We start from the raw sequence: 26,833 nt of genomic DNA, 5'->3' as shown, positions 1-26,833 counted from the left end.
GATTAACTAAGTACCAGCTCTTCAGCACTGATATCTTCTTGCACTCAGGTTTAGCAATTTCTGCCTTCTTGAGGTTGTGTTAAAAAAACAAAGAGGGATCTTAAAAATGAAACAGCTTTATAATCAATTAGGTTATATAATCAACAAGGCCATCTATTGTCCCCATGATTTATGGATTATTCCAATCTTATGGCAGATTAAAAGGAAACAAACACTGAAATGCTATTCATGAAAGCTGCTTTTTGTTTTCTGGGCCTGTTTCCCCAGCCTCTTTTCTGTTGCAAATAGCCATTTGCCTACACTCCAACGTGAGAGACATGATATGGGGAATTTGCAGTCATGGGTAAGACACCGCTGAGCAGGTCCTCCAAAGCTCTGCGTGCAGGAGCTACATGCAGAAATCAAGACTCTAGAAGAAAGCTGAATTGCAGTTACAAGGAAGCATAGCCACAAATGGCCAATGGGAATGCCTCTTAGGAAGCACAGACACTAATCTTGGATCAGTAGAATGCTATAGAAACGATACCTAGAGCAACTTATGTTTAACCAATGAAATCTGGGCTTTGTCTTTTATGTACTGTAGTAGTACCCTAACCAAAATAGGAATATAAAATAGTTAAGTGTCAAAAGAGATTACTCCTGGAGTCAGACTACCACTCACCATCAAAATATTGATATCAGCTATAATTATCATGTTTTTCAGCCGTTCGATATTCCTCTGTTAAGATTTCTCTGTTTAGTTCTGAGCCCCATTTCTCAATTGGGTTATTTGGTTTGGTGGTGTTTAATTTCTTGAGTTCTTTGTATATTTTGGAAATTAGACCTTTGTCTGATGAAGAGTTGGTGAAGATCTATCTTTTCCTAGTCTGTAGGCTGTCACTTTGTTCTGTTGACAGTGTCTCCTGCCTTAGAGAAGCTTCTCTGCCTCATGAGGTCCCACTTATTAATTGTTGATCTTAAAGTCTGGGATAGCAGGCTACCAAGAAGAGACTTGATACCCTATGAGCATATACAGGGGGAGGAGGTCCTCCTCAGTCACAGTCATAGGGGAGGGGAGTAAGGGGAGAATGGGAGGGAGGGATGAATGGGAGGATACAAGAGATGGGATAACAATTTATATGTAATATGAATAAATTAATATATTTTTTAAAAAGGATAGAGAGTTTCATAATATGGGAGAAGACCAAGAACAGAATTGCAAAGATTCTTATGTCTTAGGGATGATCAGAGGGAAAATATCAAAAGTGGAACACAAAGGGTGAAGTCAGGAGTCAGAGGAAAGTCTTAAGAAAACGATTTTAGCTCAGGGTGCAAAAAGTATAACAGGAAATCAAAAGAAGCCCATCAGATTTGTCCAACAAGAAATCTATGGGCAGAAGAGGGTGAAAGTTTAAAAGGGAATAACCTGGCAACAGGAAAGTAGGTTAAGATCTCAAACCCAAGTGGTAAAGAAAGAAATGCATGGACAGACATTTTCAAAGCATACCACCTTTAAACAAGAAATCAGAGAAACTAAAAATTAAAGATATTGAGCCCATCTAATGTGTTTTCTTTTACCCCCAATACACACACATTCTTTATAGGGTAAGTGCTCGATTCCTTTCCTCAAAAATTTACAGAAATCAGTCTGTTAGCTCAAAATTCAGCTCTTTATTCTTAATTTGGTTTTTAAGTATATGGCACACATTTAGTGAAACACATATCAAGATGGTGAAGATCCATCAATTGAATAACTATGCAAGCCATGTAAACTAGAGAGAAGATAGGTAGAGAAGCCCACACTGACCATTTTAAAAATAATCACAGCCCTGATTTTAAAATAATCAATGCGCTCTGCTGTGTGGATGCACGCATGCACCATCATTCTGCATGTTCTGCTGTCTCTTTCACTCACATCTGCGAAAGTCACTCACATCATGACATGTGCTTGATAGCTTTTCATTTCTAAAAATTAAACATTCAGTATTCTGCTGTGTGAATGCACTATCATATTAGTCAGTTGTTCCATTGATAGGAATGTGGCTTTTGCACTATTAAAAATCAGGCTGTGGTGAACAGAAAATACCTAGTATGTCCTTTGGTTAACATATAAGCACATTTCTTCTGTCTGCACACCAACAAACACAGCTAGTAAAGGATGTGAACTAGAGACGCTGCTGGCACACTTTCAAAGAAAAATTGTCCAACATATACTCACCAGAAAACAAGAATTACACGCGCTCTACAACCTTACCTAATGCACAGCATTTTAAATACACTTTATTCATTCTTTGAGAATTTTGTACATGTTATAGTCATATTCTATTTTCATTTCAACATTTTAGTCATTCTGGATAGTTATGACACTTTACTACAGTTTTGTTACTATGGCAACTAATGAATTTGTGGACCTCTTCTATATGTATGAACAATTTGGATATTTTCTTAGAAGAAATGTTTGCCTCTTTCTCCACTGGACTGTGGGGTGTTTTTTAACCTTTATTTGTAGGATTTCATTATATTATCTGTGTATGAGTCATGTGTAAGGTATATGTGTATAAAATATCTTCTCCCACTCTGTGAATGTTTTTGTATTGTCATAATGATGTGTTTTGACAACGTGAAACTCTTAGTTTTCATGCAAACACACACACACACACACACACACACACACACACACACAGACATATGCACGCTTACATAATATATACACAAATATAATAAAAATGAAGAAACAGTTTATCAGTCCCCCAAAACAGTGCCCACAGTGCTAAAAGTGAAAAAAAAATGTGTGTGTTATTGGGAATTGAACCTAGGGTTTTGTGCACGCTGCTCAATTGCTCTACTACAACCCTGTGGCTGAAAAGTTTATCTCCATGAGACCTGTATCAAAAAGATATTTAAGGTAGTTTCTCAAAATAAAAGAATGATCTTTCACTTCTGAAATAATCTAAAACTATTATTTTTTCACTTTTGTTTATGTATGACATAAGTGTGTATATGTTATATGTGAGAGGAGTTGTGATTATGAGTGTGTGTGTGTGTGTGTGTGTGTGTTTCATTTCTTTGCTATGTGACACTGCTAGGTGTCCCATGAGCCTCCAGGGACCGTCCTCTTCCTCCTCCCATCTTGCAGCAGGAGCAGTGGGAATGCAGACGCACAATACTGTGCCCAACTTTTACATGAGCTCTGAGGACTTGAAGTCTGCCCTTCATGCTTGCACAGCGAGCACTTACCTGCTGAGCCCTCTCCCAAGCCTCTCTTCCTACATTTTAGAAGAACATATTCACTGGCTACGTTATAATAGAGCTGGCAGTGAGTTCCTTTGACCATTCAATATTTGATTCATTATCTTGCATCCCCCCCAAAATCAATTCTCATTCTGGCTCCTGCTCGTGGAAGTTAATGAGCCCTCTTTTCTCTGGCCTTCAGTAAGATTGCCTTAGCTTCAGTGGCTTCAGTGACACATCTTTTGAGTGTTTACAATGTATTTATCCTGCTGTTTTGTTAGGTGTATGCAATCCATTTATATAGGCATCTTTCTAAAACTTACAAATTTCTTCTATTTAACACTTCAAATCATGTGTTCTAGACTCTTCCTGGAGAGTTTTATTTTTACATCTTCTTAACTGTTTTATATAACCCAGTGTCTTTTACACAATATCTCATTTTTGTTCCCACATGCTTTATATTTTAGTATTTTCCAGTTTTCTAGTCAAATATTCTGCTGTCCCCAACCTCATTTCACTTCATTCAATTCAAGAACTACCAAATTGATTGTGTTTTTATGGGTTCTAAATGTAGGACAATCATCTCAGACCACTCTTCTTTTTCCTTGATCATCTCAGGTGTTTTCAAGTCCTTGCCAGTTGTCTTTCATACCTGCATCACCTGCATCTATTCTCTGTTTTACTTTTTGTCTAACTGTTCTCATTATACCACAGGGATGCCACACAAGCAGTGCAGATCTTCCACCAGGAGGAGTCTCCTCTCACTGTACCATGTGCAACTGGGGCTAAGCTGCATATTTGGGAGTCCTCTGGAGTTTGTTTTTCTCTGTTAATAATCTGTGATAATCTCTGGGTCTTTGGGGTTTTTTTTTCTTTCTTATTTCCCCTGCTTTGGTTTTTCAAGACAGGGTTTCTCTGTGTAGTCTTGGCTGTCCTGGACTCGCTGTGTAGACCAGGCTGGCCTCAAACTCACAGCTATCTGTCTGTCTCTGCCTCCCAGAGTTCTGAGATTAAAGGCACGCGCCACCATTCCCAGCTGAATCCCTGGATCTTTACTGAAATCTTGGCACATCTGTATCTCCTGAGTTCAGAGGGAAAATTAAAAGTAATCTCCCCCTCTCCTCTCCCCTTCCTTCTTTCTTCCCCCCCTCCCCTCCCTTCCCCTCCCACCCTCCCTCTCTTCCTCCTGGAATTTTTTTTTACTTACTTCCTTATCCATGTGCCCAAACAGCTACAGAAGTTATCCAGAGTCTTGGAGACAGCTCAGTCTGTATTTGAGTTTGTCTTTCCTCTTTTCTTTGCTGCTAAGAACTTTAGTTTGTTTCCTACCAAAAGCGAGCTGAGGTTTTTACTCTGCCCTACTGAACCATTCAACCCTAACCCTGAAGCATCCTATGCAGCCCAGAACATAGGAAGCATCCAGTGGGGAAAGCTGATTATGCTTTAGATCCTCAAATCTCCCATTTGCCATCTTAACCCTCAACAATCAGCAAAATTCTGCTGGCTTTCCTCACTCCCAGGAGATGCACTTAGCCTGGACCAAGTCCAGTCCTCAGACACACACACACACACACACACACACACACACACACACACACACACACACAGCAAATGCCCCAGGGAGAGAGAGAGGGGTGAAATAGTGGGAGGTCTCCATTCCAGAGAGTTTGGTCCACTTAGTCCTTGCTGTCTCATAGCTCTAAGAATTAGAACTAATTTATCTTTGTTTTCCCGGGTACTGCAACAGAAAAACTGACCTGCCATGACCTACCAGAAAACGAAAAGACTATTACATTTTAATAGCTCTAATTGGTCTTTAAAGTTCTTATATTCAAACAAAATTGACTTCCCTGTACTTTCCATTTGGCATTCTGAATCTGAAATCTAGAGAAACACTAAGATCTTTTACCCATTACGTATCTTTCATTATTTGAACAATTACCCTCCTTAAGCCTTTTGTCTTCCAGTGTAAACAGCAACACATCCTAACTTCAGCTTTCATAGTTAAATTCTCTGCCACACTGATCTCTATCCTCACAAAAGGTCCATTTGATGACATCCTCTTATGAAAATATGAATAAATGTCCCAGGGGCTGTGGTTAAGCCCAATGAAGGAACAGCAAGAATCATGTCAAAGTTAATACAGTGCAAAGAAAGCTATTTGATGAGTTCTTTTAAAAGTGATGTGAGAGAAAGAAATACAATAGAAAATAAACTGTCTGGAATTTATAGAGGAGTGGAATGAAAGTTTCCAAGAGAAAATAAGCGGATGAAAAAAAGAGTTTCATGTGATGAAGGGAGCTGGGTCTGTCCAAAGCCTGGAAATGAGTCCAGTGTATTCTCATGACTCCAGTACATCTTTGTAGGAGTTAACCTGCATTACTCAAGAAACTTTTGACCAGCATCACAAAATGGAAATGGGGTTTCCTAGTTCAAAGACAGATGCTTATTTCGTATAACTACCCCCTCAAATGTGTGGATTATCAAGGCAGTGCTGAGTCATCATTATTAACTCTTATCACAAAAATGTAACTAGAATACTCCCACCCTTCCTAAAAACAGATCCCAGTGATGACAGAAGAGGATTATTAAGCTGTCTATGGCAACATTTTCCCTTTTCATGCTCATGTCTCTCCATAGCTCTGAGCTTTGTGATGCAGACAGAGAAGACTTATGGAGGACTGACACTCAGGAAAGACACACAAGCAAACAAGTTCTCTCCCTCACCCTGCCGTGTGTGTGTGTGTGTGTGTGTGTGTGTGTGTGTGTGTGTGTGTGTGTTGCCCTTTGTAAGACGCTATCTGATGCAACCAAAGCACTCTTGGGCAGAGGAAAGAGAATGTAGGACATAGTCAACCCACAACATCATTTGGTCAAACTTGAAATAGACTCCAAAAAAGACTGGATAAAGCAACAGAATCTGCCTCTTCAGCAGAGACGCCATTCATTTATGTAGTTGAGTGAGTTTGTGTGTGTGTGTGTGTGTGTGTGTGTGTGTGTGTGTGTGTGTGTGTGTAACAGTGGTAGTCCATCCGTCTACCACTACACCCACACCTCAAGTTCTGTTTGGTGTAATGGAAGAACCCCAGGAACACATATCTTATAGATTGGATTAGTGGGGTCAGCTGAGAATAGTAGTGAAGAGGTTTGAAGACTCACTCTAGGCATTGAGGACATGTGCTGGAACAAAACTGTGCCCGCCTGAGATGGACTCAGAAAAATGCTCACAGGCGTCCCTGTGACCACGAGGGGTGTGTATACAGCAAGCACCAAATGCATTCTTACTACTAATGAAGCTTTTAGAGGCAAGAGTGAGAGAACCGCAAATGTATTGAGAGGCTATTTTCTTTTCTTCAGTTCTGCTATACTATATTGCCAGGGATTCCATTGTGAAGAAACACCACACCTTGCATGTCTTAGATGACAGAAAATTACTTCCTTACAATTCTGGAGGCTACAGATTCTAGTTTGAGTTCTACGTTCTAGATTAAGTTAGGAATAAAGTTGGTTTCTTCTGAACCAACCTCAGGTAGAAGATTGCCATCATCTGTGTCTTCATATAGTGACCCCATGTTTGCATCGAGACCTTAATCTCTAATCTCTAATCTTCCTCCTCTTCCTCCTTTTTAGTTCTTTAAGAACTTTGTAAATGTATTTGGGTTATATTTATCCCCCTCTCCCAACTCATCCAGAGCCACCCTGTTTCCATACCCACATGACTTTCTGTTCTCTTTCTGTTTTGTTTTATAAGCATCTCAAGTCTAATTTGTGCTGCCCATGTATGCTTGTATATGTGTGTCTTCCCCTGGGGTGCAGCTGACCTATCAGGGACACACCTTGAAGGAAAACTAACTCTTCCTCTCCTATTAGCTATCAGTTGCCAGTAGCTCTTCAGCTAGATTATTTTTATAAACTTAAATTTTGGGTTTATTAAAATTTCAAGATAGACTTTTTAAAATATGTGTATGTGTGTGTGTGGAGTGTGTGCGTGTGAGTGCAGTTGCCTGCGGAGGTCAGAAGAGGGTGTCAGAACTCCTGAAAGTGAATTGCAGGCAGTTGTGAGCTGCCCAGCATGGTTACTAGAAAACAAACCTGAGTTCTCTGCGAGAGTAGCACATATTCTTAAGTGCTGAGCCATCTCTCCAGACCCAAGAAATAGATTTAAGAATCAAGCTACTTACGAATATTGTCAGATAGGACACATTAGTTCTAAAAGTATGATGCTCTCAGCCTCTTACATTAAGTGCTTAGGAATACATTTTGCTCCTGAAGTGTCTACTTGAACTTTCAGAGAGGAGAGAAGTGAGACAGAGAGGCAGAGAGATAGAGATGGAGGGGGGGACAGAGAGAGAGAGAAGAGAAGAAGGAGGAGGAGGGAAAGGAGAAGAGAGGAGAGAGAGACAGAGACAGAGACACAGAGAGAACAGAGAGTGACAGCAACAGAGAGATATCCCCTGAACTACTGGTATCTGGAGAGTCAGACTGACCAGTTAAATGGTTAGAACAGGGCTCACAGTTTTTTTCCCCAGAATTTCTCTATAAATGAACACCATTTGAAAGTACCCACTAGATACATGTAGAAATATAATGCTCAGAACATTTAAGATTAGAAAACACACCAAAGTAGAGAAAGTAGGTCCAAATTTAAAGCAAATTATTTATTCCATCACTAGAGATAAGATCAGAATAAAGAGTTGTGCTGAGGCAGGAGGTGGTTCTACTTAAGTCATGGTGAGGGCAACAGAGGCCAGAGGGGACCTGGGCCTGGCAGATTGAGCACTGACAGCATTAAGATCAGAAGAAACAAGAAATACGAAGTGAAGCTATGCGCCTCTAACTGCATGACACTGCATCTTTGCGGTTCCACCAATGGCTGAGTTTCTCAAAGTAACACACAGCGCTGTGCTCCAGTCCAAGAAATTAATAGACAGAAGCTGCAAGAGGAGGCACCGAATGCTATTTACGGTCTGAAGCCTGAGCTAATGCAGAGGGCCCAGTGTGTTGCAGGCACCTTGTAACTTCTCAGTATTATTAATCACGTCAGATAGGAGTGGAAGTGCGGGGTCACTAATGACATGTTTCCTGAGTTAGGAGCCCTGAACAATGGGGCTAAAAATTAACTCACGCATTCAGAGCCATCTATTTTTAAAGTCCCTGGTAATCAACACAGGAAGCTTTTTACCACACTAGCCAGCAAAATCTGAGCTTTCAATCAACAATTTCTTTCACTGAAGGTGTGGAGCGTGGAAAAGATCCAGAAGCACAGATGGCTTTTCACATCTGCACATGCAATTTCCTTTTCCTCCATTTTTATATAAACCTCTCTTCTTTTCTAAAAAAAGAATGATAGAATTTTCCAGTAGAACGCAGCACTGCTTATCACTTCTGGGAATGTCAGTAACCTCTGTCTCTCCATTTTAGATGTAATTTAGGTCTTTTAATACACGTAGAAAGACGAGGGAAAGACCTTGTAAAGTCTTCTTTGTTACATCCCGAATAATCTTATAAGGTCCAGGTCCTCTAAAGAGCTAGACCTTTTTAACATCCATCTCTTATCCTGATCCCTAAGTTTGTTCAAACTTTCTCTTCATAGATCTTAAGGTCAGATCAAATCTAGATTGTATTATTAGTATTGAGGGGACAATAAGGGCAATGACTTGCTCAAGGTCACTTAGCTAGTTATGTCAAAGGAACACAATAAACCACACCTATCATGATGATGAGTAGAAACACAAAAACATAACTGTATCTGCAAAAGTCATTTGCAGAAGCCCATAAGGACACAAGCCAGATATATTTGAGAACGTAGCAATGTCTTACATTAAAAACTGTAAGTGTGTTGCAAAACTCTGAATGCAGATACCATGCTTCATAGTTTTGTTTCGCTCAGACAAAAGAAAAAAAAAACAGTGAATTAAAATAATATTAGAGAGAATGAAATTCTGGGAAACCAAGCAGAGCAATGGGAATAGTTGGCAAGTTTTGGTTAAGAGGAAAATGTAACAAAATTACCTAAACTAGGAAATGTTTTTAAAGTAATGATTGGTAGCCTTAAAAAAAAACCATGGGAATAAGGGAGTCTATGGACACACCATCCTACTGTGTGATTGCTCTGACACAGGCCTTTCTTCTGACCCCCAAAGCCAAACAGCCTGCCGCCTGAATGTCTCATCAACTATATCTTTACCTTTATTTTGTTTGATACCATACTTTTAGCAAGAGCAAATTCAAGAGGGTCTTGAAATGTACCCTCTTTTGGAGAATGCCCAAACACTAGGGCATTTCTGCATTCTGAATCCTAAACATCATCCTTGAGACCCTCTGCTCACTCATCTCCACTCTTAATCCTTTTGCCTCTACCTCTCTTATCCATGTCCCCCAGCTTCTGAAACCTGCCCAGTCCCCTCTCACTTCCATGTCCACCACCACAATGACACTGCACCTGGCTTCTCCCGTGGACCCTCCAGGAGCAGCCTAGTGCCACTACACACAAACACTCACTCTTAGCTTCCTCTTTTCTTGGATTGCTATTTTGTAAACTCAAGTCCATGTCATTCATTCTCCTGTTTAAAATCCTCCATTGGCTTCCAATTGATTTAATCAATTTCAAACCATCCAAAATCAATACAAATTATTAAATAGCCTCTGAGGAACTAGTGGCCTTGATAAGCATGAGGTCATAGACAAAGACCCCACTTGGAGCAAGTCAATACAAATTAACTAAACGTTAGTCAGTTTACTATCTTTACCTCTCAAAGCCATTGATGAGAGTACCTTGAATTTCCTCCCAAATAAGAGCATATTTCTCAGACTTTTGCTTGAACCAAGAAATGTGGGCTGAAGAACACCTTCTCCAGAGAGCAAACCCAAGTCCTTGGAGGCCTCCTGTGCATCTGCAGGACTGCATGACTATAAAGCCCCAACTGACCAGTGTACAGTGCCCACAGCTCTGAAATGGCACTGTTAACATTTGTTATTTAGGGTAAGGGAAGGAAGGACCAGCAAGAGAAGTGACTGGGACAAGGGACAAGAAGAATGCCACTCCTGCTCAGCTACATAATCAAGCCAAGTCCAAACAATTATTGTATTTTATGTTTTTTCCTAATGTGTTATCAATGCAATCTTGAAGATTCAGAATTATGCCAACAAGTCACGTATAAGTATGAGAGGGAGTAAGGGCGGGCAAAGCACAGCAACAACTCATTTGATTATGGGACCTCCATCTAACCACGGTATCATTGTCTCCCATTAAGAGTTTCCTGAACTCTGAAAACAACTTCTAAGACACTCCTAATCTACTTTACCTAGAACCTACACCAGGAATGTATAGCACCAGGAACTCACAACATGCAGGAGGAAAATGCATAAATAACATACATCTATATGTTTTAGAGGCAAGATTTATATTCCCCATTCTGTTTCCCAGATGTTCTTCTGACTGTATGGGGGAAGGAAGCGATAAGGGTGATTTGTGGGCACAGGCTGTGCATAAGAAACTCTACTTCTCAGAAGAATGTTCAGAAGAGACATAAACACATGTATCAGTGGCTGTGGCTCAGCTTGCTGTCAACACTGCCATGGGTATTGGAGGAACATAAAAGACAAATCCAAGATCTAAGGTCTGGGAGACATCAAATGTAGGTAAATGCCTAGGTTTAGAAATCCCCGAGAAAGAAAAAAAAATCCACAAGTGTCTTGAGAGGACCAGCTAAGACAGAAAAGTTAAGCACTTGCTCTCAGGGCCCTGTGATGTAAAGGGAAAGATGGTCACTAGCACAAGTAATGTCTGAGACACATCGGAGAGAACTCAAACACAAAACTTTTCTAGCGCAGGCAAGATGGTTGCATAACTGTTCAGTATTTTTTTCCTAAAGGCTTCACACTGTAGATAGAATTAAATGTGCCTCCTGATGAGAAACAAGGAGCTATTGCAAAGGGAACAAGAGGTAACCTGGATGAGGGCCAACCACAATCCCAACAGTTCTTTTAGAATGGCCCTTCCACTCGAGAAATAAAATGACATATTTTTACATAAAGCTGTAGGCTGTGTTCTAGCTTGCAGACAATTTCTTCTGGATTTGAACCTGAAACTGAATTTTTTGTTTATCATGCAGCGTCTACATGGGGGGGGGGGGGGGAATAAGCCTCCGCAGGTTAGTTCCTGCCTTCTGAGGCGATCTGACTGTTCATAATTTAAAAACAAAGATACTGGAGTATAGAACAAAAGTATGGAAGCCAGGAAGACATTTCGAGAAACCCATGTTAACCAAAATCTGAGCTATGTAAATAAATCCCGCTTGGACTGCTTTATTGGGTCTTGACATTAAAACAAGCCTGCTGGCATACAGGGCTTGTTCTTCTTGCAGAGTGGAAAGCTATTCTTTCATTACTTAGCGTTCGTATGTATAAACCTGCTTCTGGGGTATTTAGACAGTGGGCGTCCTGTTTCTCATCTCTTGGGTGAGCACAATGGTAAAGCCAAACAGGAGGTCAGTATCTTCTCCCAGAGTTAAAGTTCTCATTGCTTTGTATTTTCTTGCAAGTTTGACACTAGACCTACCATCCCTCCCATTAATAAGCCAACAATTCTAATAATATCCAAATGTCTCTCTCTCTCTCTCTCTGTCCTTCCTACAGTCTGACAGACAAAAAGTTATAACTTCTGAGCACTTCAATTTGATGGCATCTCAAATACAGATTAATGTGGCAATGGTAGTAATTATCAGAGAAATGACTGTTGGTGGAGCATTTAAAAAGTACTGAATTCTCTGAGCTTGCTTTGGCCTGGTATTTAAGCAGCAATATAGCAATGACAGGAAGAGAAAGTGCAGAGGGCGTGTGGGGTGTTTGGATCAGTAGTGATATTACAATCTTCTCATTTATTTTCTGACAATTTATTCCCCTTGGAAGCACACATTTATCAACATTGAACTAACAACAAAACGGGAGGGTAGGGGTCATTACATCCACTTAGCAAACAGCAACACTGAGTCTCTCGGAGGTTAGCATGCCCAAGCTCACTCCTCTTTAAGTAATGAAGACTCGTGCTGGGTTTCCAAGCCCATTGCTACTAATTAAACTCATCCTTCCTCTTCTGCCATGTTTCTCGGTTCTCACGCCCTGCATGCATACCTGTCACTCCCCCTCCATACTCATCCTTGCTGTAATCTTCCATGGCTCAGTGTACGCATTGCCTCTCTTAAGCCATTCCTGACCCCAGCCTAGGAGAATGATCTTGTTTTCTTCAGAACCAGGGAGAAAAGCTGAGCCACCTCACTGCTTCCACTCACTGGCATAGATGCTTAGTTACCTTGGAATTTCTAAGGTATGGCCCAGCCGCTGAACCCTGCTCATGTTCAAGACCTAGAAATACCTGCACTGCCTTGACTAGTAATTTAAACTGGATCTAGAGTATGTAAACCCATTCACCAAAATCTTGTCATTGAATTGTCATCAGATTTCTTAAATACACAAGGATTTTCTTTTAATGTTGTGCAGAGAATTTTTAAACATTAAAGACAAAATAATTTCCATACTGCGTTTTAGTTAAAAATTAGTTTGGCTAGCCCTGCATTTGTTGTTCCTTTCCTCTGTAATACTTAGTAATTATCAAATACATGAGCTGGCTTGAACAACTGCTTGCTCCCTTGCATTCCATCTGTGCTTTCTTCTCAATAATGTATTGAAGTCATGACTGCTGGATTCATTGCCTCAGTGAGTCCCCTAGCGCAGACCGTGATTTCACTGCAGCACTGAGCAGAAGGGGAGCTAATGGGTGAGGCAGAAAACACTTAATCAATATCATTCGTGGCATAAGTTGAAAACCCTAAGCCCCCAAGCAGATTTTGTAAAGGCTGAGATCAAGGCCCCAATCTTTAGGAATGCATTCACTGTGCTAGGAGGCTGAGAAGTACTTTCTTGCCTACCAAACTCCCAATTAGTCCACTGGTTTCTCAAGGTGATGTTAGTCCTACAAATAGCTCCCGTGGCCCACAGGAGAAGCCCCTGCAAGACTGAGACAGAGAATGTGTGATTTCCAGGAAGATCCTGACCTCCTAAAGATACGGACTCAAAACAACAAAGTATTCGCCCTGAATCAGCACAGGACAGACAATTCTAGAATGTCGGTGTCAGAGGGTCCTGAGACTGGTGGGAAGCGCTTGAAGCTAGACAGGCTGAGAACACAGACCAGAAAATCTGAGCTGAGAGATTGAGAAGACTTTGATACGCAGGAACCATTAACCACATCAACCAGTGCTGAAGCAGGCATCTCTACTGCAGTTGTGTGCTCCATCATAAGCCACCTGTGCATTCTGACAATAAAACAGATGTTTGCCTAAAGGTCAGGAAGGGCAAATGTGACCAGGGGACTACTAAATGCCGGCACTGTACTTAAAGACACACACACTATTAAACTTCACGAACTCTGCATCCCTCTAAATACCAGGGGGCTAGTTTATTATAGAGGGAGTCTTTCTTTCTTCAAAACCATATTGTTTATATCCTAACATAAAAGATGCAGTTTCAGCAGCGTAACATAAGCAAAATGCTTGTAGCTGCCTTTTCATTGAACCCATGTGAGGATGAAGTAATCAATACAACAGGTAGGCTACAGGTACAGCAACTTTTCCGGGTTCTTCGTGGGGCTACAGCCTAACATATGTATTCTTAGGGCCATTCAGAGTTCACTCCTCTATCTTGAAACAGGAAGTTGCTATGCCCATGTGCCCCTTTTTCATTATCTACTCAGCACACTTTAACAGTGTCCTTGGAATTTCAATATATGATTTATTTGTGTGATGTTCTTTCTTAGTAATTTGTTTTTTCTTACAAATATACATATGTACATACATACTGGGAGTTGAATTCAGGGACTTCTGCATGCTAAGCAAGTGCTCTACCACTAAGCCATATCCCCAGCCACTCATTTATATCTTCAAATTGCACTCCAGATGGAGATAGGACCTGTTCAGCTTCCACAAACAAGAGCAACTCAATCTTAAGGACCTAGTGCATTTATCAGGTAACTAAAGAGTCCCCATTACTGCACTCTCAGGTTTATGTGCCTTGATAATAATTTTAAAAAATAAGAAATATTTAAAATATAATACCAGCACTTTGAAGGCTGAACCAGGAAGACAGAAAGCACTGGACAAGCTTGGGCAAGGCCTTGTCTCAAAAAACAAAACATTGTTAAACAATGCATCCAAAATGTGTTGGTTATACTTAGATGGCATGTGGAAAGGTCCCCATTATAAACTCTTTAGAGTTTCGAATTTCCTTACAAAAGTGACAAATATTTTATTAAAATGTAAATAGTTAAACCAAATATAAAAGCATAAGTAGAGAGTATCTTTTTAATGAGGTAAGAAAAATAAATTCTCGCTTAGAAATACAGAAGCCCATTGGTCAATTCAGTTTAGAATTTGACCAATTTCCAAGGTCAACACTGCTGGTTGAAGGAGGAGTTGGTTTTTTCTGGTAGCATTTCATAGGGCAAGCATGATGCCAAGGCTCAAATGTCTGCACCTGAGCACGCACAGAATAGCAAGGAGTAAAAGTGATCTCGTACTGCCCTTACAACTAGCATAAGATTTCTGTCCATCTTTCTCTGATTCCTGTGGCTGTAATTAAATACATGACAAAATGCAATTTAGAGGAAAAGGCATTTATTTGGCTTAAAATCCTGGATTCTAGCCCATCAGTGCAGGGAAGTGGAGGCAGGAACTGGAAGTAGTTTGTCCCATCACATCCAAGAGCAAACAGAAAGCATGTATGCATCCTTAGTGCTCAGCTGGATTTCTCTAGTCTCATGTGCTTCAAAAATCCCAAACCAGGGAATAGTACTGCCCACTTTCAGGCTGATTGCCCACCATGCACACACACCTCTACCACCACCACCACCACCATACACGTTCCCAAAGAGCCCCCAAAAAAGAATGTCAAATTACCTGAAGTCATCATTTGCTGTAAAGCAACTGGTATGGGGTGGGGCCTTGGAAATTAGACTCCAGTCAGTCCTCTGGAAGAGCATCAAGGCTTATAACCACTGGCTTACCTCAATAGCAAATCATTTTTATTTTTAAGTTTGTATCTGATGCCTACTTCAAACCTCAAGTTGAAACCAAATAATTACATTGCTTAATGAAACAAGAGAGGCCATTAAGTAACACCACTTTTTTTTTTTTTTTTTTTTTTTTTTTTTTTGTCATGCTGCTAATTTTTAAATTAGCTTTTTATTGAAGCAGAGTTGAGAGGGAATTATCTGCTTATGGATGTGCTGGTCAAACAACACTGTGGAAAACCACAACCATTTAGCTCACTTATCATCTCTAAGAAACAAAAGACTTACTAGATACCATGAAGTGAGGGAAAAGGAAATGCCCCCTAGGACTAGCTGGCTTGTGATTACTAGGTCAGAGTGTGAAAAGGGAGGCTGAGGTGAGGTGAGACAGCGTCAGTACGCCACTGATGAGAGCTAGATCCCCAACTCCTGCCCGGTAACAGTCACCCTCAAACGAAGGTGAACTGAACACAGTAATGAAACGTGGACATGGAATTATGTTTAAATGTCGACAACTGCATAATAATAAAGGTTATTTTGTTAGAAGTTATTTTTTAAATGCTTATATTTGTGTCACAAGAAAATACTAGATTAAATACAGGGTATTTTACCATTCATGCTATGAATTACAGACGTTCTATTCCCTGTCTGTCACTCTACTAACAAGAATTCCCAAGTTTCATCTACACACAAGCCTGGAAGCCCTGGGAAGTCTTTATTCCCTGCTGAATTTACAATCTAGAGAGGCAGATAAGGTTAATGTAAATGAAATGACGGCAAAGTATACGTGACACCAAAATGCCAGTTAAAACAGAGCACATCAGTATATGCCTCGCCTCAGAACAACAGCAGGCCTTCCCCTCTGTTCTCCTCATATCCTGCTGCCACCCTCCTGTAAAAAACACTTTTCTTATAGGTGAGATACGTGAATTGATTCTCTTCATTCAAGATCCCTACAGCAACCAATATTAGATGGTGTGTGTGTGTGTGTGTGTGTGTGTGTGTGCGCGCGCGTGTGTGTGTATGCGTGTCTGTGTGTGTATGTGTGTGTGCGTGTGTGTGTGCATGTGTGTGTGTGCATGTGTGTGTGTGCATGTGTGTGTGTGTGTGCATGTGTGTGTGTGTGCACGTGCATGTGCATGTGTGTGTGTGAAAAAATGAGTGGACGAATGCATAGAGAAGTATTATCTCATACCAATGTACATGTAAACATAAATTCATAAGAAATTCATAGCAGACTCAAATTTTTCTGAGTGACTTCCCATATTGGACATTGTACATGCTATTTGACCTCAAGTTCAGCATTTTCATGCAGATATCTGTAATGTTGCCTTAGTTACCTGTAGATAACTTCATTTAAACTCTTAATTAATTTCATAATAAACCTGTTTAGGAAGTGCTTTAATGCCTGCACTGTGGAAGGGAGTGATTTTCTAATCAGGATATCATTATGTGGTTTTCTCAACTGGATCCAGAGCCATCTCGGGCTCACGCTGCTGCTCCAGTCCTGCTCCTGCATGAGTGGCTGGGACTATGGGTGCTTTATCATTCTCTTTGAGGGATCGCACATTATAACAAAGTATAATCAATACATGGGGTTTGACTGCCAAGTGGATAGCCACTGGGATCCAGGAAATGAGAGCTCCTATGGAGTCTGGGATGTCAAGGTCCTACCACACAGGACAAGTACTGTACATGGGTGTATAGAAATACAGAGTCGGGGCTGGGGGCATGGCCCATTTGGGGAAATGCCTGCAGTGCAGTCTGAATGATGCAAGTTTGATATCCAGAACCTACATAAAGGTAGAACAAGAAGTGACTGCAGAAAATTGTCCTCTGACCCAACCTTCCTTACACACATCATATATAATACGTACACAGAATAATAATAAGTAAAACTTTAAAAGTATCACAGAATCTATTAATAAAAATGCTGAGGCTATAGTAAACTACAGAAGACAACAGCTGGAAATCTACTGGAATAAACAAGACCACTACACACTACCAAGCAAATGCCACCAACTGTGGGATCTCATACAGACTCTGTCTCTGAGACCACACTGCCCTGTCAGTCATACACACACAGAAATCTGTTCAGTCTCTTCTGGAGCAACACCATAGCTATCTGTTGCTTGTTTTGTAGTTTCTAAAATATAATTGGTGATTTCTAGTCTTTCAGGCATACATAAATTTGACTCAAAACATCAACTGCTTTATCCTGAGTGCACTATTATGACACCCTTCCCTGCCCCAGAAGGGGAAAAAAAAGTCAAAGAACAATGTTTTCAGACCAATTAGCCATTGCACTTCATTGCACAGCAGTATGAAGAAACAGATTTGGAAACTCAGCTCCAAGATTAGCAGAGCCTTTGAGCCGTAGTCTCAATTCGGGTCTCATCACTTCACCTGGCAATGGTGCCAATTTAGTAGGCATCAGGCTGTGCAGAAAGATTTGCATGTAAATGAACCCTATTTGGGGGCATTTTGCTCTGCTTCAGTAACAAAGAAGCATCACCATTCACTGGCATTACAAAAATAAAACAGAGGTTAACGTAAAAAGGTCCAGGGTAGGGCCCATTACCAGAAGGGCTAATTTAGCAGGTGTGTCAAACTCCTAGAGACCATAAGGAGTTCTAGAAAGCACAAGAGAGCTTGAAAATGCAAATGGAGACAATTTTAGAGGACATAGCAGAAATAACATTCTGAAATTTGTAAGAGGAAAATGATCACAGAATGCACATATTTATTATTCAATTTAGTGGTTTCATACTTCAAACATATAAGTTATAATTTTCATAATAAATATTATAATAATTCTAAGGCAAGCCAATTTTATAATAAAGATTATGAGTGAAAAGTTTAAAATTAATTTAAACCTGGAAAATGGAGGCAAGGATTACAGGGTTATAAGGCATCATTCTGTGCTTCAACAATAGTGTAGAAGTCTGATAATTCATTTTTCAACCACTATCTCCAGCCTGAGGTTATATTATATTGAATCTTTTCATAACTATATTTTCATATACTGCCTCAGTCACGCCGTTCCCATAAGGCTCATTTATCGTAGAATCTGTCCATTTCTTCACAGTCTGTACTAAATACCCTCTTACTCTCCTACTTCTTCCATCCTATTATTTTTCACTAACTTCATAAGGCCTTGTAGAGAAATATTAAATATGGGAAAAAATGAAGCAGAAATAAAATGCTTTTTATTCAATGCTCTTGTATGTTAAAAAAAAAAAAAGAAAGAAAAATTAACTCAGAATTTTGTAGTGGTTGGCACACCTCTCATTTTACTCTTTGGCTGGCTGCCTTTGTGCCAGTGATGATGAAGCTGAGTTGTTTGTGCGGCTGCCTCTGCCGAAGCCATTCTGCAAGAATCATAACTGATGCAAAACAGGAGAATAAAAGATGCTGGCATGTTAAGAGCAGACAGATGTGATGAGGTGCAATCCCAAGAGTGATGAAATCAAGCCTGAAAAGGAGAAATCTTGGGGTAACAAAGAGGACTTCCCCACACCAGGACAGTATACCAGCACAGTACACCAGCACAGTACACCAGCACAGTACACCAGGACAGTACACCAGGACAGTACACCAGGACAGTACACCAGGACAGTACACCAGGACAGTACACCAGCGCAGTACACCAGGGCAGTACACCAGGGCAGTACACCAGGACAGTACACCAGCGCAGTACACCAGGGCAGTACACCAGGACAGTATACCAGGATAGTACACCAGGGCAGTACACCAGGACAGTACACCAGCACAGTACACCAGCGCAGTACACCAGGGCAGTACACCAGGACAGTACACCAGGGCAGTACACCAGGGCAGTACACCAGCGCAGTACACCAGGACAGTACACCAGGGCAGTACACCAGGGCAGTACACCAGCACAGTACACCAGGACAGTACACCAGGGCAGTACACCAGCGCAGTACACCAGGGCAGTACACCAGGACAGTACACCAGGGCAGTACACCAGGGCAGTACACCAGCACAGTACACCAGGACAGTACACCAGGGCCTGCTGTGGACTTATCACATGATGCTTGGTAAACTTGATGACAATCTTTTCCTTAGCCATGCCAGTCCATACTTACAGTAACCCAGTAACTCCAGTTACCATTTTTCTGCATAGTGATAATTCTTAGCAAAATAAAAACCAACTACCAGGAGTTCAAAACCAGTAGAAAAATATTTAATAATATATTAATTCAAGGAGGTTATGGTCTAATACAAAACAAAATATGTACAAATAAAGATGGAAGAAGGCAGAATTTTAAAAGTATACCTGAGTTGGGTATGTAGCTCAATTGGTGAAAGGACTTACCCAAGAGACAGGAAGCCCTGGATTCGGTCCCCAGCACCATATTTAGCTAGGCTTGTTGGCAGACATCAGAAACTCGGTCAGGAGAAGCAGGAGTTCAAGGGCATTCTTGAACTACATTATGATTTTGAGTCAGCCTTGGTTACATAAGAGCATGTTCAAAACAATTAATAAAAAATAAAAATGCCTACCATGAAATAGAACTGAAAAAAGAAAAAAACCTTAATAATTCAGAAGAGGATTACTGGGAGTAAAAGTAAGTAGACGGGTAAGGAGAGGGGAGGAAATGCACTTCATAAACGGAGCCCTGTCTCTTCTCCTTGGCTAACCAATCACGTGTCAAGATGGCACAGCTCCATGCAGAATCCATGAGGGCAGAACCTTGGCACATTTCTCTGCCTTTGACAACCGCAACCCAAAGAAGACAATGTTTGAAGAAACAAAGTCTCTTCACAACTGGCCACCTCACTTAAATGCCTGTTGGCTTTCGTTTCAAAGATAGAGGGCTCCTCATTTCATAAGCCTCTCCTATTACTTAGGTGCAGTGACAGCACAACTTTGATACAAATTTGTAGATACTCATGACGCTGCTAAACCTGGGATTTTTTTTTTTTTTTTTTACTCTGAACATATTTTGCTGCAAGGAGAACTTTGACCTTTCAAACGGAAATCTTTAATTTTTTCATCTCATGATTTCACTCTGCAGTAGTTTACCATAACGCAGCTTTCCCCACAAAACCATTTGGATCATTATGCTCCTGCAAACAGTGTTTTCCTTCGCATTATTCTCAAATTACAGTTACAAAAAAACAAAAACAAAAACAAAAAACAAAAAACAAAACCTTATAATGCTTTCATTGTAGTCTCAGCATAGCAATTGAAACTTTAAACAATAACATAGCAGTTCAAAAATGCCAAAATTGAGTACTAAGGGCCAGATTATAACTAGGGATTTTTAAATACTCCCGAGGTTTTTAAAGGTAGATCTACTTAAGGCTTAAAGATAGATAACATAATTCGGGTTCCTAATTAAGTACTTCTTGAAATGTTTTGTTTTGAAATAATTTACTAGTAGATCCAAGATAATTAAAATTAATGATTCAATGGTCTGTTCTATGCATACCAACTAACCATCTGAATGACTACATAGTCTAGAAGGTAGATGGCTCTTTAAATAAAACACTTTCAAAGTAAAATATATGGTCTCCACTGAAGAGTCTATAAAAGCAAACCTCAAATCATTTCTCAGCAATATTGACTCGCTAACAAATCTGAAAAATCACAACACTCACCTCATGCAGACAAAGGAGGCCATTTCATTTGCCACCCTTAAAGGATGAATGATACTGTTAGCAGAATCAGCCAGGCAGAGCACAATATATGCATGTATTGTACATCCCTAAACACGCATGCATCACACTTGTCCAGCCCTGCTCTTCTTTATTCTCTTCCTTATCTCTGGCCTCTATCTTGCCCCTGGCCTGTACTTTTACTAGAAAACAGAAACTGCTTTATTCATATTTACTCTTCATTTCCCCCATTTTGATGTTGCCCAACACCACCCTCAAACAGTTGTCTGTGTAGAAAACAATTAGAACAGTATTTCCAATATGAAATAACACAATCCACATCTTTATTGAAATGGCAGTATATATATGTACGTATATGAGAAAAGTGAACAGAATCAGGGCTAGGGAGATAGCTCAGTCAGCAAAGTGATTGTCCTCCAAGATCACCCTAACTAATGCATATTTTTAAAGGCAGCCATAGTGGGGCTCTTGAAATCCTAGAGTTGAGGACAGAGATGGCCAGGTCCCTGGGGCTCCCAAGCCAACTAGTCTAGCCTATTGGTGATTCCTAGACCAGCGAAAGATGCTATCTAGAAAATGGGGCATATAGCACCTAAGACATATGTGTGCATGCATGTGTATACATACATACACATATATACATATATATTTATGTATGGTTGACTTTCAGCCTCTATATGCACACGCAGTTATGTGCATACACACAAGTACAAGCCCACAAACAGTACCAGAATTTTCCTCAAACATAATTAGTACTAGAAGCCTTTGTATTTACTAAAAACACACAGTTTGCAGAATCTGATTGGGAAAAAAAAAAACCTCTACCAATCTCCAAGTCAACACAGAATTTTAGCTTTGAAGTTCTCCCAAGTTCCTCTGGGCAATCTTAACATATGTGAGCACAGGAGTATTTCTATGATTTCTATTCCAGTCCTAAAGGCTGTCTAGCATGGATACTCCTCCTTTAAATATTAAAATCAAAAGAAGCAGAAAACAGTTTTGTTAAAGCCATCTCTGCCTACCCACATGAGCCCATGAAAATTATGCTTTTCTCCTGAGGACCCTGAATTCAAAACTATAATACAAAACTATGAGGTAGCATAGGAGGCCCTACTACTCACACCACTGCAGATAAGAAAGCTATTTGGGAATGGGGTCAAAATTTTAGATGCATCACGTCTAGCTCTCTGGCCTACAAGGTTGAGCTAGAACATGACAAATAGGCAGTGGAATGTAGCAGTTAAGTAGGCAGGCAGTCACTTCTGCAACTTGCAGGGAGAATAATTTCAGACTAATTATTTAAACTAAGTCTTAGTTTCCTCAACTGTAAAATGGGGATAATTATACTTAATGTGAAGTGCTAACAGCTTTGCAGGATTTAAATAACCCAAGACCAGCAGAAAGTATGGTACCTGGCACACAATAAATGCTCAGTGAACTGTGGTAATTACGTTCAAGTGTCTTGGCAGGTGTCAGTCAAGAATTGGAACAAATGCCCATAGCTGGTCTAAGGAGCTATGCAGAGAAGCCACTGCAGCAAAACAAAAGAAACTGAACACAGAAATATCCAGCCAACTTTGGCACTCCACTGGAGGCCCATGCTACACTGTGATACCAGCTCACAGATTTCCTCCTCATACAACACTGAGTTTTTTTATCAGTTGCCTTGACATTTAGAAGCCAAAATAGTGATTAGTGACAACAATTTTCAAGCTGAGAAGGGAGCTGGTAGGAAATCAAGTCTTAATGTTATTCCAATAACACCACAGAGGTATCCGTCTGTTTTAGCTATAAACAAAACTACTAGCCTGTCCACAAAGCCCATACATTACAGGAGCCAAAGTGACTGCTGCAGACCCAATTCCCAAACATAAAGTTGCAAAACCCAGGACCAGTCAAGAAAAAACAGCTTATGTAATGAGAGCAGAGATGTCAAAGTGAACAGTGACCACCAACAGCGTGTGTGCTTTATAAGTTACAAGTACTCTCTGGGCAGTTTACAGTCAATATCATGATATACGTGTATGTGTTGATATCTCTCTATAAAATAATGTACTCAAGAAAGTTGATTTCCCAGAATAATATATATTTCAAACTGCACATCTGTCCCAAAAGAAAGAGAAATGTTTCAAATAGGAGAATTAACCCCAAAGGAAAAGGTTGAGAAAGAAAGCATTTGATGCTGCTTATATGCTACTTACATTTAGTTAACTCTAGTAAATATTTTTAAGTTCCTATATTTATTTGCATCTCTGTAAAGACTCTGTGATGACTGCAGTGAACAAGATTATGATCCTCTGAGTAAATACAGTGACAAAAAAGATGAGAGATGTGGGCACGTGCCATTGTGTCTAAAGAGGAGTAGAAAGCCAAAGAGGAGTAGAAAGCCATGGGACATTTGGAACTAGAAGAGGGAGTCCATATAGATTGGCAAGAGTCCTGAACTCCTAGTAGAAAATGGGGCCCCTGAAGGGAAGAGATAGCTGCATCCAAAGATTTAAGTTTCAGTGAAGGAGACAAAGTATCAGCCAGACAGAGCAGCACGTGCCTGGAGTCCACAGCACTTAGGAGGCTGAGGTGGGAGGGTCAGGAGTTCAAGACCAGCCTGGAGTAAAGAATATGACTGGGGGAGGGAGAGGTAATGGAGGCAAAGGAGAATGTGGGAGAAGAGGGAGGAGGAAGGGAGGGAGGGAGTCACAATCGTTGTCTCTTAGTTAATAAAATAATGAGAGATAAAAATCAAAATTTAAAAATCTACAGTTTAGTTTTGTTGATGAATAAACAAAGGTAACATTATATGCCTCTGAATTCGAACATACAATGAAGATAATAAGACTAGACAATGACAAGGCTGCATCTCAAAGGATTCCTTCATGAAGCGTCTCTGCAGCCTTCGCTGGACACAGACAAAAAGACAGTAGTAGCCAAAGCTCTCAGTGACCTGGAGGGCGAGAGTCCCTGGTGGAGAGGGAGCATGTGACCTTGTAAAGCTGGAAGAGTTTCCCTTGTGGACTATGGTAACAATGTGGGCATTCTGCTCCAACATAATTAGAGTAGAACATTTATATTTACTAAAAACCTCACTTACAAATAACCCTTTACAGGAAAGCAGTTCTCATCTTTCACTCTGCATAGGGAAAGGGGGGCTTTTAATTATTTTCCTGCAAAGTGAACTGTCACTTTCCATTCTTTATATATTTGGGGTCTAAAATTACCCTTGTTATCACAGAAGACATGCAGGAATGCCTTTTAATTAGGACTTGAGAAATACATATGCATATTTATATAAGCATATCTATACAAGCAGATTTCACACAGAGAATATAAGGGTAAAATTATTTCTTAATCATAACTCACAAGTATTAAAAGTTATGGTTTCCCTTATAAACATAGGATTGAACATTATATGTAAGTGGGGAAAAGACCACTGGTAACCAGTAACTTTATCTAACTATAAATCTTTTATGTAAACAGCATATATTATCGACGTGGCTATATCAATAGTTACTGAGAAAACTTTTAAGGCAAACATCGCTGATGTCAAAATAATACTAGCTTATCACAACTAAAATTATTTTCTAAGGGAGATCACCTAAGTAACTGGTCAACACTCTTTATTATAAAACATTTAGTGATTTTTTAAAATTCGGACTCTTTGGAGAGTGAGTTTTCATATACCTGAATCTCCACAAATTACATCTTAACAATAATTACCTCACTTAGAAAACAGTGACTTAAGAGTTTAAATAAAATTTAAATTAATTATAAGATTTTTACTAGGTATGAATATATTGAAAGAAGCTGTTCTCTCAAAAACAGGGTAGGAAAAATCTCAGTGCTTTAGAGAAGATTCTGCAGAGACTCTAGCTGTACTTCTAGGGAAATAGCAGCCTTATTAAAATTAAATAACCTATTGCATTTCCTTTCTGCTATCTTTTTGAGTACCAAAGGAATTTTGTTTATTTACCAGAGCTTCACTATTGAATACCTTAAGCACAAGGGGAGAGCATATTAGAAGACCCAAGTGAAAAAAGAGAGGGAGGGAGGGAATGGAAGGGAGGGAGGGAGGGAATGGAAGGGAGGGAGGGAGGGAGGGAGGGAATGAGGGAGGGGGAGAAAATCCTGCACAGGTTTTGAAAAAAGAAAAGGAAAAGGTCCCACAGTCACTTGACAGTCCTACAAAGGAGCAGCCAGTGCCACCTCTGCTGTACTTGAGCAGATGGGGTTGATATAGATTGTTTCTGACCCTCACAGAATCTGTTTGTTTAATGCCAGCCGGTAGTTTCTCCATCACCACTCAACCATCAGCCACATTGTAGTACAAGGATCTGTCCCAGCAACAGAATCCAAAGTCAGAGCAGATGGCCAAATCCCCAATAGCTTCCTCAACCTCTGCATCCAGTTTTCTAACTGATATCAAAAGCATATGGATCGATAACGGATATAATCCTAGAGAACACATGACCAAGTCCTGATTTCCCAGAAGCTGATGTGAAGCCATGCACCCAATAATGCTTCTAAGTTTTTCTCTCCTATAGCTTACACATATTCCTGACACATAATTATATTTACATGATAACATTTTAGCTCTCGGAGCTGACTCATCTGTAACAAAAAGAAGTCTGACACTAAATACAAGCATCTTATTTTACTGGTATGATTCTTCTGTGTGACCTCCCAGTGGTCATGACTGCATTAGGTTCATGTACCGTATAATTTCCGGTATCAAATTTCAGAACTCCACAAAACTAGGAAAGATTCCACAGGGATTTCATTGGATAAACTGGGTTATACTTCTAACTCCAGGAACTGGAACTGACACATTTGATACATTGGAATACTCATCATAAATAATCTCAAAGAAAAGAATGTTTGTGCTAAAAAGAAGAAGTAAGGTAACAACCCTTTTTCGCTAAAGGAGAGACAAATGTGGGTAAAAGATCAGAGGTGGAGAAAGAGGAGGTGGAGAGGGTTCTGCTCTTGGAAAGGAGAGGACAGAAAGTAAAGAAGTGAATGATACCGACTTGATCTTCTATGTCCCTTGGTTTTGTGCTCTAATCTCAGTTGGGACCAGAACAGCATTTAGTCTGATGGGCACAAAAATTTTATCCATTTGCCAAGCAAGAATGGTACAACTTTTCAACCAAAGAAATTCAGCAATATGAATAAACGACTATTCACTTGATTGAGTTACACATAAAGGTGGCTTGTTTGGGCTTTGGGTTCCAGAGGTGAAGTCTCAAGACCTCATGTGGTGATAACCTTCTTGCTGGCAGAGTACAGACCTTCAGTGGTAAGAGTCAGGGAAGAGAAGCTCCCTCCCCTGCTTCTCCATCTCTCCCTGCACAGCCACAGGACTCACTATTTGGAAACCTAATCTAATGTCCATCTAACTACTTACCTCCCAGAACTCTCAGCTCTAAACAGGAATCCGGTTGTGCCTATCATCTTAATACATCACAATGAAACTTAAATGTCAATTCCCAAAGTTTTGGGGTACTCTTAAACAAGTGTATAAACCACAGCAGACATTAACTGGGGCTAAAGGTTCCTCAATGCTTGCCCAACTTTTTTCTCTACACTCAGCATCCATTTACACTGGAGACTACTGCTGTCTCTAACCTGTGTTCCCTTCTGTCCATAATTGTAGTTGCACCTGTTGCCTCTCTCTTTACCTTTTGTTATCTTCAATTATTAAAGCCTCCTTCTGAGCGGTTCCACTAGTCTGTCAAAGTAGCTTCACCCTTTGCACCTTGGGAGACCTTGGCCAAAGTCATGGGTCTTTTCTTATGGTAGTTCTCTGTGCTCTAGGTTTTAGATGTATAGACCAAACTACAGCTTAATGTTTCAAAGAATCACCTTAATGAAATAAGGATTAAAGCATTATGGGTAAATCTAGTCAGAATGACTGGA

At 40.2% G+C, this 26,833-nt stretch overlaps 2 protein-coding genes across 2 annotated transcripts in view; one reads left to right on the top strand and one right to left on the bottom strand.

Annotated features, from left to right (window-relative positions):
• Ctnna3 (catenin alpha 3) overlaps positions 1-26,833 on the bottom strand; it is a 1,456,883-nt gene that overhangs the window by 975,980 nt on the left and 454,070 nt on the right. The window lies entirely within an intron of this gene.
• Lrrtm3 (leucine rich repeat transmembrane neuronal 3) overlaps positions 1-26,833 on the top strand; it is a 174,455-nt gene that overhangs the window by 145,292 nt on the left and 2,330 nt on the right. The gene's annotated exons all lie outside the window — the stretch shown is intronic.

Source organism: Acomys russatus, chromosome 11, assembly GCF_903995435.1.
Source record: "Acomys russatus chromosome 11, mAcoRus1.1, whole genome shotgun sequence".
NCBI classification, from domain to species: domain Eukaryota; kingdom Metazoa; phylum Chordata; class Mammalia; order Rodentia; family Muridae; genus Acomys; species Acomys russatus.
The sequence above is the reverse complement of the archived record's forward strand: the minus strand, read 5'-3'. Positions and strand labels throughout refer to the sequence as shown.